An 18,123-nucleotide genomic window follows, 5' to 3' on the forward strand; every position below is an offset into this window, starting at 1 on the left:
CCGTCGATAGTTCTAACCGAGATGAGCTAGACAGTGAGGCAACAACACAGCAAGGGGATGATGTATAAGTGCAAAAGTGCTTTTATTAACATCAAACAATCCAAAAAGTGTCCAAATAGTGCAGAACTTCAAATCAATAAATAATCCATAAAAGAAATGTGAAGGTTTAAAACAATGCAAAATCAATCCTTTAAAAATGAGGTTAAAACGACGCTGGAAGCAGTCCTTAAAATCAATAAGCCCGGTGCTTCTGTTACACTAGCGTCTCACCTGCTTCACCCGCCTGGGCCTCACAGCAAGCAAGACGCTCTCTCTGCAGCTGTCCTTTCTTTTCCTAACACAGGTCTGGAGGCCTCCTGATCCTGGCTTCAGTTTGGCACTCATCCCAGGCCTGAGACTTGGAGTCCTTACCAACCAGGACGCTCACGAGAAGAACTTCTCCTCCAAGCCTCCCGACTCCCGCTGCCGTCGCAACCTTACGCGGACAGTCTTTCCTCTTCATTAGTCACTACCGCTACATGCTCTCTAAGAGGGAGCGACCATTATTACCACTCCGTTAGGTGTCGGCCTAACACCTTGGCTTCCCGTCAACTGCCTGCGGGCAGTCTCTCTCTCTCTCTCGCTCGCGCTCTCTCGCTATGTCTCTCTTTCTCTCTTTCTCTCTCTCTCTCTCTCTCGCGTTCTCTCTCTCCCCCTCTCTCTTTCTCTCTCTTTCTCGTTGTCTCTCTCTCTCTCTCTCTCTCCAGCAACCTCTGTCTTTTTCTCTTTCCATTTCTTTCTTTTTTTCTTTTTTTTCTTCCTTCATAGCCAGCTCATCCTTCTATTTATGCCGAGAGGACATAGCAGCTGCAGCATATTAGCCCCAGGAACAATCACGGATGTGGGCAGTCTGTCACCTGTGCACTTAGGTGAGAAACGCCCACACCACAGATCACCCTGAGACCCGCTACAACCACCATGCCCCCACGCGAGCACGGTGATTATTTATTTAAACAAAAACTGGCCTTTGCTGGGAGAGCTGTGGACCCATAACACCCCCCCCAAACCCCCCCACCCCCTCATCTTTGACAATTGAGATGGTGTTGTTTGGATAATAGGACTGACCCTTTCTCTTCCAAACATATTGACTGTCTTTCTGGCCAAACAGATGGATCTTGGATTCATCAGACCAGAGGACATTTGCCCTTGCAGCAGTGGCTTCTTCTGGCTGAGCTGCCTTTCACGTGATGTCGATGTCAGACTCGTTTAACTGTGGATATCGAGACTCGTCTACCTGTGTCCTCCAACATCTTCACAATGTCCTCTGCTGTTGTTCTAGGATTGACTTGCACTTTTTGTGCCAAAGTCCATTCTTCTCAAGGAGACACAATGCGTCTCCTGCCTGATGGGTGTGACGACTGGGTAGTCCTGTGGTGTTTAATGACAATGTAAAAGGGGAATATTTATTAAAAGAGCCAGGCTCCATAAGTGAGGCGTCTTATTTTGTTTTTTTTAAACTCTTGTTTGTCGTTTATTACATTCTGCTTGTCAGCATTAATTTTATTGTTTTAGTACTCAGACACTGGAAACCACAGATGAACTCTACTCTTTGTTGCCAATTTGTACTAATGAAAAATAAAAGAAATACAAAGTTTAACAGACGTCACTGAACTTATGAGTTTGTGTAACGTTAATGCGATGTTTTTCCAGAGCTGTGCTGGCTTTTTTAGATGTTCTTTAGCAAAGTCCAATCTAGCCTTTCTATTCTTATGAGTGGCTTGCACCTTGCAGTACACCCTCTGTATTTACTTTCATTCAGTCTTCTCTTTATGGTAGACTTGGATATTGATACGCCTACCCACTGGAGAGTGTTGTTCACTTGGTTGGCTGTTGTGAAGGGGTTTCTCTTCACCATGGAAATGATTCTGCGATCATCCACCACTGTTGTCTTCCGTGGACGTCCAGGTCTTTTTGCGTTGCTGAGTTCACCACTGCTTGCTTTCTTTCTCAGGATTTACCAAACTGTAGATTTTGCCACTCGTAATATTGTAGCAATTTCTCGGATGGGTTTTTTCTGTTTTCGCAGCTTAAGGATGGCTTCTTTCACCTGCATGGAGAGCTCCTTTGACTGCATGTTGTCTGTTCACAGCAAAATCTTCCACATGCAAGCACCACACCTCAAATCAACTCCAGGCCTTTTATCTGCTTAATTGATAATGACATAACGACGGACTTGCCCACACCTGCCCATGAAATAGCCTTTGAGTCAATTGTCCAATTACTTTTGAGCCCCTGAAATGAAGGGATTGTGTTAAAAAAACGCTTTAGTTGCCTCACATTTTTATGCAATCGTTTTGTTCATCCCACTGAATTAAAGCTGAAAGTCTGCACTTCAACCTCATCGGAGTTGTTTAATTTAAAATTCATTGTGGTAATGTAGAGAACCAAAATTAGAAAAAAGTTGTCTCTGTCCAAATATTTATGGACCTAACTGTATGTTTCAGGTGTGTCATTCCTTGTGGCATGTCCAGAGTTCAAGAAAATTCAAGTGTTTGAGCTTAGTCTTGTTTGAAGAGATAAGGTGGAGGGGTAGAGAGAAAAAGGGGAAACAGAGAAAGTCATATGAATTTAATTCTATGCTAATTCTGTCATTCTGAGACTTTGCAGGTTATATTACTGGTAATGATTAGCCAGCGATTTGTGGAAAATTGGTATTGGCGGAAAAACTGAAGAGTTTTACTTTGCAAAAAATATGGCAAAACAAGTACTTTTTCATATTGAGTGAAATTTGTGCCACAACATGAACACTGGCAATGTTTAATTCTGAACTCTAAAAGGAAGACCACAGGAATGGAAATTTTGACTCACAAGGCAATCAATCCTCCTTTGTAGCTACTAAGACAGCATTAGACCCTGAAAGGTGCAATATTTATGGGTGGAGGGGGACTTTAATAAACAAATTAACTCTGGTTAATATACCGTAAATGCACCAAATTTGGATAATAAAGAATTAATGGTTCACACTGTTGCACTAATTACCAGCTGCCATAAGCTTACAATGCCCAGAGATTTTAGTTATGACTTAAATAACCATTTAGATATGTTGTCAACAACTGGTACTACACAATTTTAAAAATGTCATGGTAATTTTTATGATAATTTTATCAGTCATCACAACCCTGTAGATGTGGTGAGGTTTCTTCACCAATATTCAAGAAAATATTCTACTTTTAAATATAACCTCTCTCAAATCCCTCTGTTTTCACGATTTTGTGTGACCACAGTGCTTTGCACGAAATATTCTTCAATACTGCTCAATGTATTTTGAAATTAGCATAGTTTGTATTTTTTCCCTTCACATAGCTATTGATCACATCAGTTTTTGAAGTACATTAGTCGGTATATATTTGGAGTGCTTTGTTCCTTTTCTTAAATTTGGATTTCTGTGTTTCAGGATAACTTTGGCGTGTTAGTCAATGTTCCTTAACTTCTATATGTTTAAACCACTTGTATCACATGTGAAATGATGGATTCTAACAGAATTCTACTGTGTAGATCAGATTCTGCTCGATTAACCAGCCGTAGCACTTCTGATCATTTGGAGTGTTTTACAGCTCTTGAAACGCGCCATTGTGAATTCAAGTTACATTCAACTATAACTCAGTGCCCCATCTAAATACTAATGTAAAACTGTCCTAAAAGATGTAATACATAGTTCCCTAATGAATAAGAACTGTTTGGATGATTTCCTAAGTGTTACTCAAGTTACGCATCAACATCTGAAATTCACTTGTTTTCCCCATTGAAACGCATTGGGCGAAAATGAAGTTGAGTATTACTCAATGTTCCTTAACTTCTATGTGTGGAAACCACTTGTATCACATGTGAAATGATGGATTCTAACAGAATTCTACTGTGTAGATCAGATTCTGCTAGATTAACCAGCCGTAACACTTCTGATCATTTGGAGTGTTTTACAGCTCTTGAAACGCGCCGTTGTGAATTCAAGTTACATTCAACTATAACTCAGTGCCCCGTCAAAATACTGATGTACAACTCTTCTAAATGATGTAATGCATAGTTCCCTAATGGATAAGAACTGTTTGGATGATTTCCTAAGTGTTACTCAAGGTACACATCAACATCTCAAAAACACTTGTTTTCCCCATTGAAACACATTGGGCAAAAATGAAGTTGAGTGTTACTCAATGTTCCTTAACTTCTATGTGCAAAAGGGTCTGGCTGCAGACCGTGCACTCTCAGCCACATGCACGCTCAGCCACTGACGTCAGATGCACGCTCAGCCACAATAGGAAGTGCAACCGACGCTCAAGCACCAACTTAGTTTTCGAGGCCAACGCGAACGTTAAGTTACGTTTTATTTTTTCTTTTACCGAATTATATAGTTACGTTTTATTATTTCTTTTACCGAATTATATAGTTACGTTTTATTTTATTTCATGCCATACACACATTATTGCATTGTAAATATTTTGGTCAAGTGCGTTAAGTAACTTCTTTCTTTAATGACTGGAGTGAGTTTGTTTTCAGTTACGGTGACTACTAGCCAGTTAGCTCACGTTATCTTACTGTTAAATAGACACATGTCTACGACCTAAAGATATCAGAAGCGTATTTAAATTCGTGTGAATTAAAGTGATTTAAAAATGTTTATTAAGCTTATTAATAAAACAAAGATGTGTCGTTTCTTTGTGCTTTTGCAGATGCACCCCTCCATAAGATGTGAGGCTATTGTGCCACAGCAGTGCACGAATTGTTGCACTTTGTATCATTGTTCACTATGCCCTGCCCTACAGTCTATGAGGTGGGCAAGAATCCAACAGCATTTAGATGGACATTTAAAAAATGCAATCATTTTTGAAGGTAATGCAAGGTGGATTATTACAATATAACTAGGGTGAATGAATAATTAATGTGCAAAAATACACTGAACTCTTGCATGTTAAAGTACAAAAAACCTGGAAACTTTAGCAAGACATGAGAAAAATATTATTTTAAAAATTTGGTAAGAGTCCCCCATGTAACAGAGTCTGTTTTCAGTCTACTTTAAGGCATTGTACAGACATGGAAAAAAATCACTTAAGGTGCTTGTAAATTTACTGGACACAGACCGTGATATACAGTAGCCCACATAATAGCCACAATAGTCCCATTGTTTAGCATCTGAATGCTTTGTTTCAAGATTAATTTATTTACTGACTTGTTACCTGGGGCGGCTTGGTGGCGCAGTGGGTAGCGCTGCTGCTTCGCAGTTGGGAGATCTGGGGATCTGGGTTCGATTCCCGGGCCCTCCCTGCGTGGAGTTTGCATGTTCTTCCCGTGTCTGCGTGGGTTTCCTCCGGGCGCTCCGGTTTCCTCCCACAGTCCAAAGACATGCAGGTTAGGTGGATTGGCGATTCTAAATTGGCCCTAGTGTGTGCTTGCTGTGTGTTTGTGTGTGTCCTGCGGTGGGTTGGCACCCTGCCCAGGATTGTTTCCTGCCTTGTGCCCTGTGTTGGCTGGGATTGGCTCCGGCAGACCCCTGTGACCCTGTGTTCGGATTCAGCGGGTTGGAAAATGGATGGATGGACTTGTTACCTTTTACTTGTTCTTATTTCTAACACATAAGAGAATATGTCGTTGCCATCTGCCATGTAGGTCTGAGGGTCACTACCATTGTCCGTTTTGCATGAAGACAATACTTAGAAGAAACAGTATGGAGTGTCATCTAAAAATATGCTCAAAATCTGCATCTGTGCCTTCCCACAGCCTACTTTTTCCAGCACAAGAATCTTCCCACAACCTACCTGTTCCGGCACAAGAACCTTCCCATACCATACCGCTCCCAGTACAAGAGCCCTCCCAAGCTAATGAGCTGGGTCCAGAAACCAGTTCTAAAACAAGAAATACAAGAAAGTGCCCTCATTGCTCATTAGATTTGCTCAAAAAGAATTTGGACACACACATCTTAAGAAAACATACAGACATATCCCAGGATGTAACACTCATGTCTCATCTTTCCAGCATTTGTGTTGATGTATCTAATGGAGTGTCAGTAGTTCAACGAACTGGCAATGGTTTTTCTGTTCTGGTCCATGTACAAAGGAAGACAACAGGCAACATTCAACATGTTAAATGAGAACTGGAGGAATGCTGCCAATTCCACCTTTTGGCTCAGAGAAGTGGATTGCCTTTTAGTCAGTGTGAACATCTCGGCTCACTTGATTATTGCCAGGACACTGCTTTTGAAGATATCTTAAATCCCATTGTGCTAGATGAAATGGTGGCCCTTAAATTTTTTGGGAATGAAAAGAAGGCAGTTTGCCTAAAACGGCAAAAAGCAGCACGGGCAGCTTGTGTCCCATTTTCTGTTCTGGTGGAATTTGGTGGCTCCAATAAGCAGATTACGCTATCCATACATGAGCCTACAATACATTATTATAGCCGTCTCGGTAGAGTCATGGTCTGCTATAATTCGACTGATGGCACATCCTGTACTCACAAAAACATTGGTAAATGGCACTTGTTTCAAATTAATAGAGACTTTTTCAAGACTGGACCATCTAAATCAGCAGATGCACAAACAATGCAAGTGGGTATTTATGTGCCCAACATTGTCAACTTATCTGTCTAATTCATATCTTTTTGAAAGCTGGCAAAAATGTAGATATCCAACCCAGCAAAACTCAATTCAGGGAGATAACCACTATGGTACTTGTATAACACATTAGAAAATTGAAAACTCCTTTGTGATAAAAAGATCGTAATGGACGGTAGCATAAATAAAAGTTATGAGATGTAGCCACAAATTATATGAATCCAAATTGGACCATAAGGTGTGTTTGCCACATGTACAGAAAAATCCTGTAGGTTTACTTAGCACAAAGAGAGGCCAATCAGAATGCCCCCTCAGTCTCATACAGACTCTTGCCCATAAAAACCACCTATTTGCGATATTTTGTGTTGTCTGAGGGAGTCATGACGCTTATATCAGAATGCAGTGGACATCTGGAAGTACAGAAAATGTGGGATGTCTGCACGTAATCCAAGGTGGTCCAGTTATTTTTTTCCCAGAGAGGCAGTACTGTCCTGAAGCCACCACATAGCCAGATAACTGTAACAAAGTGTTATGTTTTGCAGGCACAGGATGAATGTGAGGATGCATCAATACCGCCAGAAGTACAAGTACATTTTTTTATCAGTTTTTTATATATCAATAATAATTGCATAAAACACATAAATACATCCATCCATCCATCCATTTTCCAACCCGCTGAATCTGAACACAGGGCCACGGGGGTCCGCTGGAGCCAATCCCAGCCAACACAGGGCACAAGGCAGGAACCAATCCTGGGCAGGGTGCCAACCCACCGCAGGACACACACAAACACACCCACACACCAAGCACACACTAGGGCCAATTTAGAACCGCCAATCCACCTAACCTGCATGTCTTTGGACTGTGGGAGGAAACCGGAGCGCCCGGAGGAAACCCACGCAGACACGGGGAGAACATGCAAACTCCACGCAGGGAGGACCCGGGAAGCAAACCCGGGTCCCCAGGTATCTCAACTGCGAGGCAGCAGCGCTACCCACTGCGCCACCATGCCGCCCACATAAATACACCAAATTTTTATTCCTGTCTAAGGTATCTGTCCTTGCACACGCAAAAACAGCCAGTCAGTGGTGCAGTGACAGCCAACACCAATTCATTGGTCTGATCCAGTGTCCCCAGATACCGACTATGACAGAGGAAGATGCTGGGAAGGCTCTGCAGGAGTACGAAGCAATGAATGCAGACGAAGATTCACTAGTTAATAGAGATGATGTTCTGGCTCCATTTTGTTTTGTGTTTAGCCATGTGCAAGACATGCACAGATTTTTAGATGAAATGGTGAATTGCAGGAAGTTCACTATGTACTGCTGCCTCCTTAACTAAATTAATGTTTTTTATTGGTTTGTTTTTTGTTGTTGGGGGTTTTTTTTTTGAAGGGGGGGGGGGTCTTATGTATAAATAAATATACAAACATTTGATTACTGATGTGTCCAATGTCCTTTTCCCTCCACCATTTATTAATCACAGTTTGGTACCTCATGACATGTAAAGTATAGTACGTATTACAGTTCTGATATATAAGATTATTAACAACACAGAATTGTTCTATTTGTTTTATTTTCATTTTACTCTTTATTCACACGTAAATACTGTATACATTAAATTTAAATGATGTTAGCAAGTTATGATGGTTGCATAATTGTTTTTTCCTTGGGATAACAGCGGGAACACTAAACTAGCACGCTCTAAACATCAGCGCTCTCGCTACGCTACCACGGCCATGCTGCTAGTAATCACAATAACAGGCAAGCATTTACCTTGGTTAACTTGATCTGTTAAAATGGTAAACATGTTAATAAACCAACACAGGCCAGGCAAACAACGTGAATATGCACAAGTTAACATGATTAAGAATATTCCATATCGTTCATAAATGGTAAGACTATAACTAGCAAACGTACCAACTTAGCAATCAGAAAACGACTCCCCTGTTGCACTTCCTATTGTGGCTGAGCGTGCATCTGACGTCAGTGGCTGAGCGTGCATGTGGCTGAGAGTGCACGGTCTGCAGCCAGACCCTTCTCTCTATGTGTGGAAACCACTTGTATCACATGTGAATTGATGGATTCTAACAGAATTCTACTGTGTAGATCAGATTCTACTAGATTAACCAGCCGTAACACTACTTATCATTTGAAGTGTTTTTCAGCTCTTGAAACGCGCCATTGTGAATTCAAGTTACTTTCAACTATAACTCAGGGCCCCGTGAAAATACTGAAGTAAATCTGTCAATCCTCTCCGTGTCCGGGCCGGGTGAGGTTTTCTGTGTTTTGTCAAATTAAGCCGCAGGCTCCACTCCTGGTGGTGCCCTTCCGTCAATTCCTTTAAGTTTCAGCTTTGCAACCCCCCGGAACCCAAATTTTGATATACAATTTGTGCATATTTTAATATGGACACTGAAGGAGACCATCTTGTCATTCTAATCTCAAAGCAGATTGAATGGCCAGGCATCTACATGTGTCCTATTCACTTCTGGCAACATGTCTGCCATCTATCACTGAGCACCAAGCTGTATACCAAGCAACCTGACTGCACACAAACCTTAGGTATCTGTTGTCTGACAGAGTAGCCGTAAGTTACCAGATATGAGGAGGATGTTGTAGATGTACGGAGGGACAGACAGATGGGCGGACGGACGAGTGGGCGGACGTCCGTCCGTCCGTCCTTCCGTCTGTATGTCCACATGTCCGTCCGTCCGTCTGTATGTCCGTCCGTCTATATGTTCGTCCGTCTGTCTATCCGTCCGTCCATCTCTCTGTCTGTATGTCCGTCCGTCTGTCTGTGCGTCCGTCTGTGTGTCCGTCTTTCCGTCCGTATGTGTGTATGTACGTATGTATGTATGTGTGTATGTACGTACAGTCAGTCCGTCCGTCCGTCCGTCCGTCTATCTCTCTGTCTGTATGTCCGTCCGTCTGTCTATCTCTCTGTCTGTATGTCCGTCCGTCCGTCCGTCTATCCGTCCGTCTGTCTGTCCGTCCGCCCAGTGAGGCTGAGGAGTGTGATCCCTCTGTAGTTGGAACACACCCTCCGATCCCCCTTCTTAAAGAGGGGGACCACCACCCCGGTCTACCAATCCAGAGGCACTGTCCCTGATGTCCATGCGATGTTGCAGAGGCGTGTCAACCAAGACAGCCCTACAACATCCTGAGCCTTGAGGAATTCCGGGCGTATCTCATCCACCCCCGGGGCCCTGCCACCAAGGAATTTTCTGACCACCTCGGTGACCTCAGTCCCAGAGATGGGGGAGCCCACCTCTGAGTCCCCAGGCTCTGCTTCCTCATTGGAAGGCATGTTAATGGGATTGAGGAGGTCTTCGAAGTACTCCCCCCACCGACCCACAACGTCCCGAGTCGAGGTCAGCAGCGCACCATCCCCACCATATACAGTGTTGACACTTCACTGCTTCCCCTTCCTGAGACGCCGGATGGTGGATCAGAATCTCCTCGAAGCTGTCCGAAAGTCGTTCTCGTATGTATGTGTGTATGTACGTACAGTCCATCCGTCTGTATGTCCATATGTCCATGTGTCCGTCTCTCTATCTGTCTGTCTGTCTGGCCGTCCGTCCGTGTGTCCGTCTTTCCGTCCGTATGTGTGTATGTACGTCCGTATGTATGTGTGTATGTACGTACAGTCAGTCAGTCCGTCCGTCTGTACGTCCATATGTCTGTCCGTCTGTCTGTCTGTCTGTCTGTCCGTCCGGCCGTCTGTGTATCTGGCCGTCCATCTGTCTGTCTGTTTTTCCGTCTATCCATCCGTCTCTCTGTCCGTCCGCCCAGTGAGGCTGAGGAGTGTGATCCCTCTGTAGTTGGAACACACCCTCCGATCACCCTTCTTAAAGAGGGGGACCACCACCCCTTTCTGCCAATCCTGACGCACTGTCCCTGATGTCCATGCGATGTTGCAGAGGCGTGTCAACCAAGACAGCCCTACAACATCCACAGCCTTGAGGAACTCCGGGCGTATCTCATCCACCCCCGGGGCCCTGCCACTAAGGAGTTTTCTGACCACCTCGGTGACCTCAGTCCCAGAGATGGGGGAGCCCACCTCTGAGTCCCCAGGCTCTGCTTCCTCATTGGAAGGCATGTTAATGGGATTGAGGAGGTCTTCGAAGTACTCCCCCCACCGACCCACAACGTCCCAAGTCAAGGTCAGCAGCGCACCATCCCCACCATATACAGTGTAGACACTGCACTGCTTCCCCTTCCTGAGACGCCGGATGGTGGATCAGAATCTCCTCAAAGCCATCCGAAAGTCGTTTTCCATGGCCTCCCCAAACTTCTCCCATGCCCAACTTTTTGCCAAGCCAACTCACCACCAGGTGGTGATCAGTTGACAGCTCAGCCCTTCCCTTCACCCGAGTGTCCAAGACATGTGGACGCAAGTCCGACGACGACGGACGGACGTACGGACATACAGACGGACGGACGGACAGACGGACATACAGACAGACCATGTGTCTGTCCGTCCATATGTCTGTCTGTATGTCTGTCCGTCCGTCCATCTGTCTATCCGTCCATCTGTCTATCTGTCTGTCCGTCCATCCGTGCGTCCGTCTGTCTGTCTGTATGTCTGTCTGTATGTCCGTCCGTGTGTCCGTCTTTCCGTTCGTATGTGTGTATGTACGTACAGTCCGTCCGTCTGTCCGCCTGTATGTCCATATGTCTGTCTGTCTGTCTGTCCGTCCATCTATATGTTCGTCCGTCTGTCTATCCGTCCGTCCGTCTGTCTGTATGTCTGTTCGTCCGTCCGTGTGTCCGTCTTTCCGTCCGTATGTGTGTATGTATGTACGTACGTATGTGTGTATGTACGTACAGTCAGTCCGTCCGTCCGTCTGTATGTCCATATGTCCGTCCGTCTGTCTATCTCTCTGTCTGTATGTCCGTCTGTCTGTCTGTCCGTCCGCCCAGGGAGGCTGAGGAGTGTGTACGGTGTCTGTCTAGTGGAGGAGACACTGCCAGATACGCCCCAAATTCAAACGGAAAGCAACTCAGTTTTGAAAATCAAATGTTATTCTTCTCCAGAGTTTTCATTGGACAGACAGAGCATTTCGCGGGGTATGTAGTGCCCACCCCGGCCCCCCCCGTGGTCACGCCTCTGACTAGGACCCCTGCAAGAAAGAACGTTTTCACCACCCTATTATCTCCCTTTATCAGTTCAAATTCTGGGACCTAAAGACTAGCACAAGCAACAACACTTAAATGGCCAATCAAATTTAAAACAATAATATGAAAACAAAAAACAAATTAACAATGTTTTCCTTCTCTTTTGGGTATAAGAGTAGTCTTTAGCCTGATCCTCCACTCAAGAGACGTCCTCCTCAAAAAGATAAGCTGCAACAAATAAATCAGGAAGTGTCGAAACATCCGAACGAGAACGAGTACGAGTATTGAATGTGCTGCTAATTAGCTACCATCCTTGCCTCAGTACAAGTTTAAACATAACAATGGAGGACACAACCTTTGGTGCTACGATGTCCAAGCTACACGCTGTGTGACAACAACATTTCATCTTCCAAACTCTCCCACTGAGACACTCTGCTTGCCGAATGCTTGTGTCTCAACAGAAGTCTCACCTCTTGTCTGCCGGCTTTGCTCGGTCCTCTCATGAGTCTTATAATAGAAAGGGGATAGGAATATACCTGTATTTAATCGAATGAACATTTACTGTCTAATTTTATCCTACTTTACACCATCATGAGCGAGGGCTTATGATTTATTTGTCATCTCTGGTGTTATACTGTATATTCTCTCTCGGTTCAGTTATCCAAGTCTGTATAAAACTTGATTGATTGAGATGTAACCTTATCTACAATTAACACATAGCTCAATAAAAAGAATCTTAATATTCAAACACATGCCTCGCCCATCACTGGTTAGCTTTTCTGACACTTGTGCAGGTCGCTTTATGCTGATATACTGTATTACTGTTTTAATAGAATATAATAGAAACAAATAACAACGTGAAGAACACTTTGCACGGAGGAATAAGAAACATCCGTGGGGCAAAACTTGATAACATCTTCGAAGTAATCCCGCCCCCGACCCACAACGTACCGAGTCGAGGTCAGCAGCGCACCATCCCCACCATATTCAGTGTAGACACTGCACTGCAGACTGACCGACGGGTGGACGGACGAGCAGGCGGAGTGAACGTGACCTCAGATGCAGTTAAGCTGGGACTTCACGAGGCGTTTTCCGTTGGCGTAACAGCATCTGAAAGTGCGGCGGTGGATCTCAATCCCTCTTTCTTTCCATCCATTATCTACGGCTGGAGCAGCCATCGTTTAGTAAACTAATCCTACTTTATTAGGTTCTTTTTATTATTATTATCATTATCTTCAACTTTGTGACGCAGCCTTAGCTTTAGTGTCATCGTAAGTTGCCATCTGTGCCTCGGAGTCTCGGGAGTTTGTGACATCACTCATCCTCAGCCGTGAACGTCTACCTCAGGGTGGCTGCAGGACGCTTCACGACTTCTTCTCATCTTCTGACAAGTTCAAATCCCGGTGCGCCTTTCAGTATGTAGGTAGGACGCTTGGTAAAATACGGGCACAAAACTCATAGACGAGATACAGGGGATGAGAGAAATCAAGCAGTGTGCCCCCTAGTGGTGGGACAGGTAGAGTGTGAGGTCACAGGTTAAACCCTGATTTAGAAGTGCCCTCTGCCCGCCACGTCCACCTCAATCCAGTTACACGTCGCCACTTTCAGATGACCGGCACATCATGGAGTCCCAGCTCTGAGACATTAAGGAGGCCCCCACATGACTCCCAGGTGGCCACAGACCAAGCGAGCACCGTGAATTCAGACTCCTGAAGATGGACGGGACATCAGCGTTGGGCAGACAGCTGAGGTGCTGAGGGGCTCCATTAATACCTGGAAAAGAAAAGTGCAGGAACCCCAAGTAAGAGCCGAGAAAGAAGGGCAAAGCAGGTGGGCAGCAGGCCTGGCAGGGCACACCAGGAATCCTCAACTGTCCAAAAGTCCTGAGACGTGACATTTTGAGCAGGATGCCAGGTTGGGCCCCCGAGAGAGCCCACCAGAGGGTTTAGGTCTTCTCGCTTTGAGGTTACCTGGGTGTTGTTGCCCTCTCCACTGCTTTACCCGTTCTGGTAAGTACCCCAGGGCCGGGCACAATGGAGTCAATAAAAGCAGCACTCGTCTGCCCAGCTGCACCTCCCGCCTGCACCAGTAGTTTGGCATGTCAGCCACAGTGACCTACATAAGCCATGAGACTGATGGCCATCTAAGGTGGCATTGGCTGGTCACTCTGCTGTGGTCACGCTGCTCTCACATGGTGAGTGTGGCTGCTTGATCAGGTGCCACTGTCCATGCGTCTGTCCTTGTCTTCACTGGATGTTCAGATGAGGCCTGAGTCTCCATGGTGGGTGGCACTCCTGGGCTCCACATTCACTTCACTTTATTCATTCATTTATACTTCATGCCAGCATGCTGCACATGGCAGAAATCCAACAAAGAATGAAGACAGGTGACTATATGACATGTGACCAGTGATCAACAAATTTGTCACAGTACAAAGAGAGACCAATGAGAGCCCTGAGTGACCAGCAGCAGGCTGGCAGCTCCACTCACAGCTTAGAAATCAGTGGGCAGCAAAGGTCAGCGGCACTTAAGGGAGGATGGGTGTAATCAGCTGACTGGAGCCAGAGGGCATGGCTACAGCTGGCAGGAGCTGGGCGAGGTAAACAGACACTGCAAGTCCAACTGCCCACCCCAGGATGACGTCCTGGCAAAGCCACTGATGTAATGTGTAGTCACGGTCAGCTGACAAGGGGATGCTTATTCGATTGGCTACTTCATGAGAAAGGGGGCTGTCCCAGGGGAGTAAAATGACTGAACGCGATGTGTGGCACTCGAGGCTCACCTGAAGGGGACATCTGGGCATCGAGGAGCCCACCAGAAGGCCCTGCTGTTGGCCTACAGCAGTGAAAGGGGCAGTCAGAGGACGACATGTCCTTGTCTGAATGTCACTGCAGAGGGAGGCGATGGCTTTGTGGCCCCACCCAATGACCCTGCTTTTGTGTTTTCTCTTTGTCTTGCTCTTTTTCCACACTCCCTTCTTTGTCCCCATTTGTTCACTTCTTTGTCATTTTGTCACCAGAGCCTCCTGTTTCTGGTCCCCTGATTGCCGCAGTGCCACACAGTGCCACGCTGAGCCGTTTGTTGTTCGGCTCCCTCCTGGTTCTCGTTTTGGCTTCTGTAGCTTTAATTGTTACTGGCTTCCTGTTCGTTATTTTATTTGGTATTTGGTGTGCTGGTTTTCGAGCCTCATGCTTTGTCCTTAAATGTTTGTATTTTGAGTTTTGTTACTTCAGCATATTGTTTTCAGTTCATGTTTAGTTTTCAGTTTCTCTGCTGATTAGCTACGCTTCAGTATTACACCTGTGATGGTCTGTCGCCCTGTCCAGCCTCGCTGCCCGGACAGGCTCCAGCCCCCCGTGACCTTGCGCAGGACACAGTAGGTCCAGAAGATGGGCAGATGGATGGATGGTCATCAGGTGTTCATCATTGTGCTGATTTGCACCAGGATTTCTGGAATTCCCTAACTTTTTGCGGGTGTAGGCCTTGAGGCCTGCTTGTTGTAGTTGGGTCTTCTTTGCACTTTGGGTTGCGATACTTAAAAACAAAAAACTGCGCCCCCTGGTGAATGTATCTAAATATGAGCGACAAAGGGAGGTCCATAGCCAGACCGAGGGAAGAAATGGAATTATGGGAAGAGGAAAGCAAAATTCTGATCCCAGAATCCAGCTGTCCCAAGTCGTCCACTATTGGGGTCCGAAGTGGGGTCATTCAGATTCTCAAAGATGAATTTGTTAAATTAAACAGCAAATCACATGTGCGAGGACACCTAGTGGAAGTCAAGGGGAAATGCATTTAAAATGCAGAACCTCTTCACAACAGATTTGTGTAAAAAAGCCACATGGAGTCATGGAGTTGAAATGACAAATTTTGAAAAGTACCTGGAGGACACATCAGGCCAAATGGGCACGTGCGTACGCACACACATACATACATGCACACATACATACGTACGTACGCATACATACACACATACATACGTACACACATACATACGTACGCACACACATACATGCTTACTACGTACGTTCGTACGCACACACATACATGCGTACTACGTACGTGCGTACGCACACACATACATCCGTACAATGTACGTGCTTACGCACACACATACATGCACACATACATACGTACTACGTACGTACACACATACATGCGTACTACGTACGTGCGTACGCACACACATACATGCATACTACGTACGTGCGTACGCACAAACATACGTACGTACGCATACATACACACATACATACGTACGTACGTAAACACATACATACGTACGCACACAAATACATGCATACTACGTACGTGCGTACGCACACACATACATGCGTACTACGTACGTGCGTACGCACACACATACATCCGTACAATGTACGTGCTTACGCACACACATACATGCACACATACATACGTACTACGTACGTACACACATACATGCGTACTACGTACGTGCGTACGCACAAACATACGTACGTACGCATACATACACACATACATACGTACGTACGTAAACACATACATACGTACGCACACACATACATGCATACTACGTACGTGCGTACGCACACACATACATGCGAACTACGTGCGTGTGTACGCACACACATACACGTACACACACAAGTACCTACACACACATATACACACGTACACACACACACACGTACGTACTTACGTACACACACACACTTACGTACGTACACACACACACGTACGTACGTACGTACACACATACACACATAAACACACATACGTACACATACACACATACGTACATACACACGTACGTACGTACACACATACACACGTACGTACACACATACGTATGTACACACACATACGTACATACACACACACGTACGTACGTACGTACACACACACGTACGCACGTATGTACACACACACACACACACGTACGTACATACGTACGTACACACACAGACACACGTACATACGTACGTACACACAAGTACGAACACACACACGTACACACACATGTACGTACACACACACGTATACACACACTCGTACGTACACACACATATACACATGTACACACACACGTACACGTACACACATTCACACACACATACGTACACATGCACACATACGTACGTACACACACACACACGTAGACACACACACGTACGTACACACACATATACACACATACACACACACGTACACGTAGACACACACACACGTACGTACGTACACACACACACGTACGTATGTACACACATACACACATACACACACACATACGTACACATACACACATGCAGAAATACACACGTACGTACGTACACACATACACACGAACGTACATACACACGTACGTACTTATGTACATAAACACGTACGTACGTACACACATACTCACGTACGTACACACATACGTACGTACACACACACATACGTACATACACACACGTACGTACGTACGTACACACACACGTACGCACGTACGTACACACACACACACACACACGCACACACGTACGTACGTACACACACAGACACACGTACGTACATACACACACACAGACACATACGTACGTACACAAATACGCACACATACGTACATACACACACACATACACACGTACACATACTCACATACACAGACACACACACGTACACATACACACATACACACACACACACACACGTACGTACGTACGTACACACACACACACGTACGTATACACAGACACACGTACGTAAATACGTACACACACACACGTACGTACACACACGTACGTACGTACACCAGTACGTACGTACATACACACATACACACACACGTACACATACACACATACACACACACACACACACGTACGTACACACACAAATGTACGTACACACACACACACATACGTACACACACACACGTACGTACACACGCACACGTACGTACGTACAAACACACACATACACACACATACGTACACACACACACACGTACGTACGTACGTACGTACACACACACACGTACATACGTACGTACACACACACACGTACGTACGTACACACACACGTACGTACACACACACACACGTACGTACGTACGTACGTACGTACACACACACACGTACGTACGTACGTACATACACACACACACACGTACACACACACGTACGTACACACACAAATACACACACACACACATACGGACACACACACACGTACGTACGTACGTACACACACACACACGTACACACACACGTATGTACACATACACACGTACACACAAACGTACGTACATACACATATACAAACGTACACACACACGTACGTACACACACATATACACACATACACACACACACATGTACGTACGTACGTACACACACACAAGTACGTACGTACACACATACACACATGCACACACACATACGTACACATACACACACACAC

Source organism: Erpetoichthys calabaricus, chromosome 16 (assembly GCF_900747795.2).
Source record: "Erpetoichthys calabaricus chromosome 16, fErpCal1.3, whole genome shotgun sequence".
NCBI lineage: Eukaryota > Metazoa > Chordata > Cladistia > Polypteriformes > Polypteridae > Erpetoichthys > Erpetoichthys calabaricus.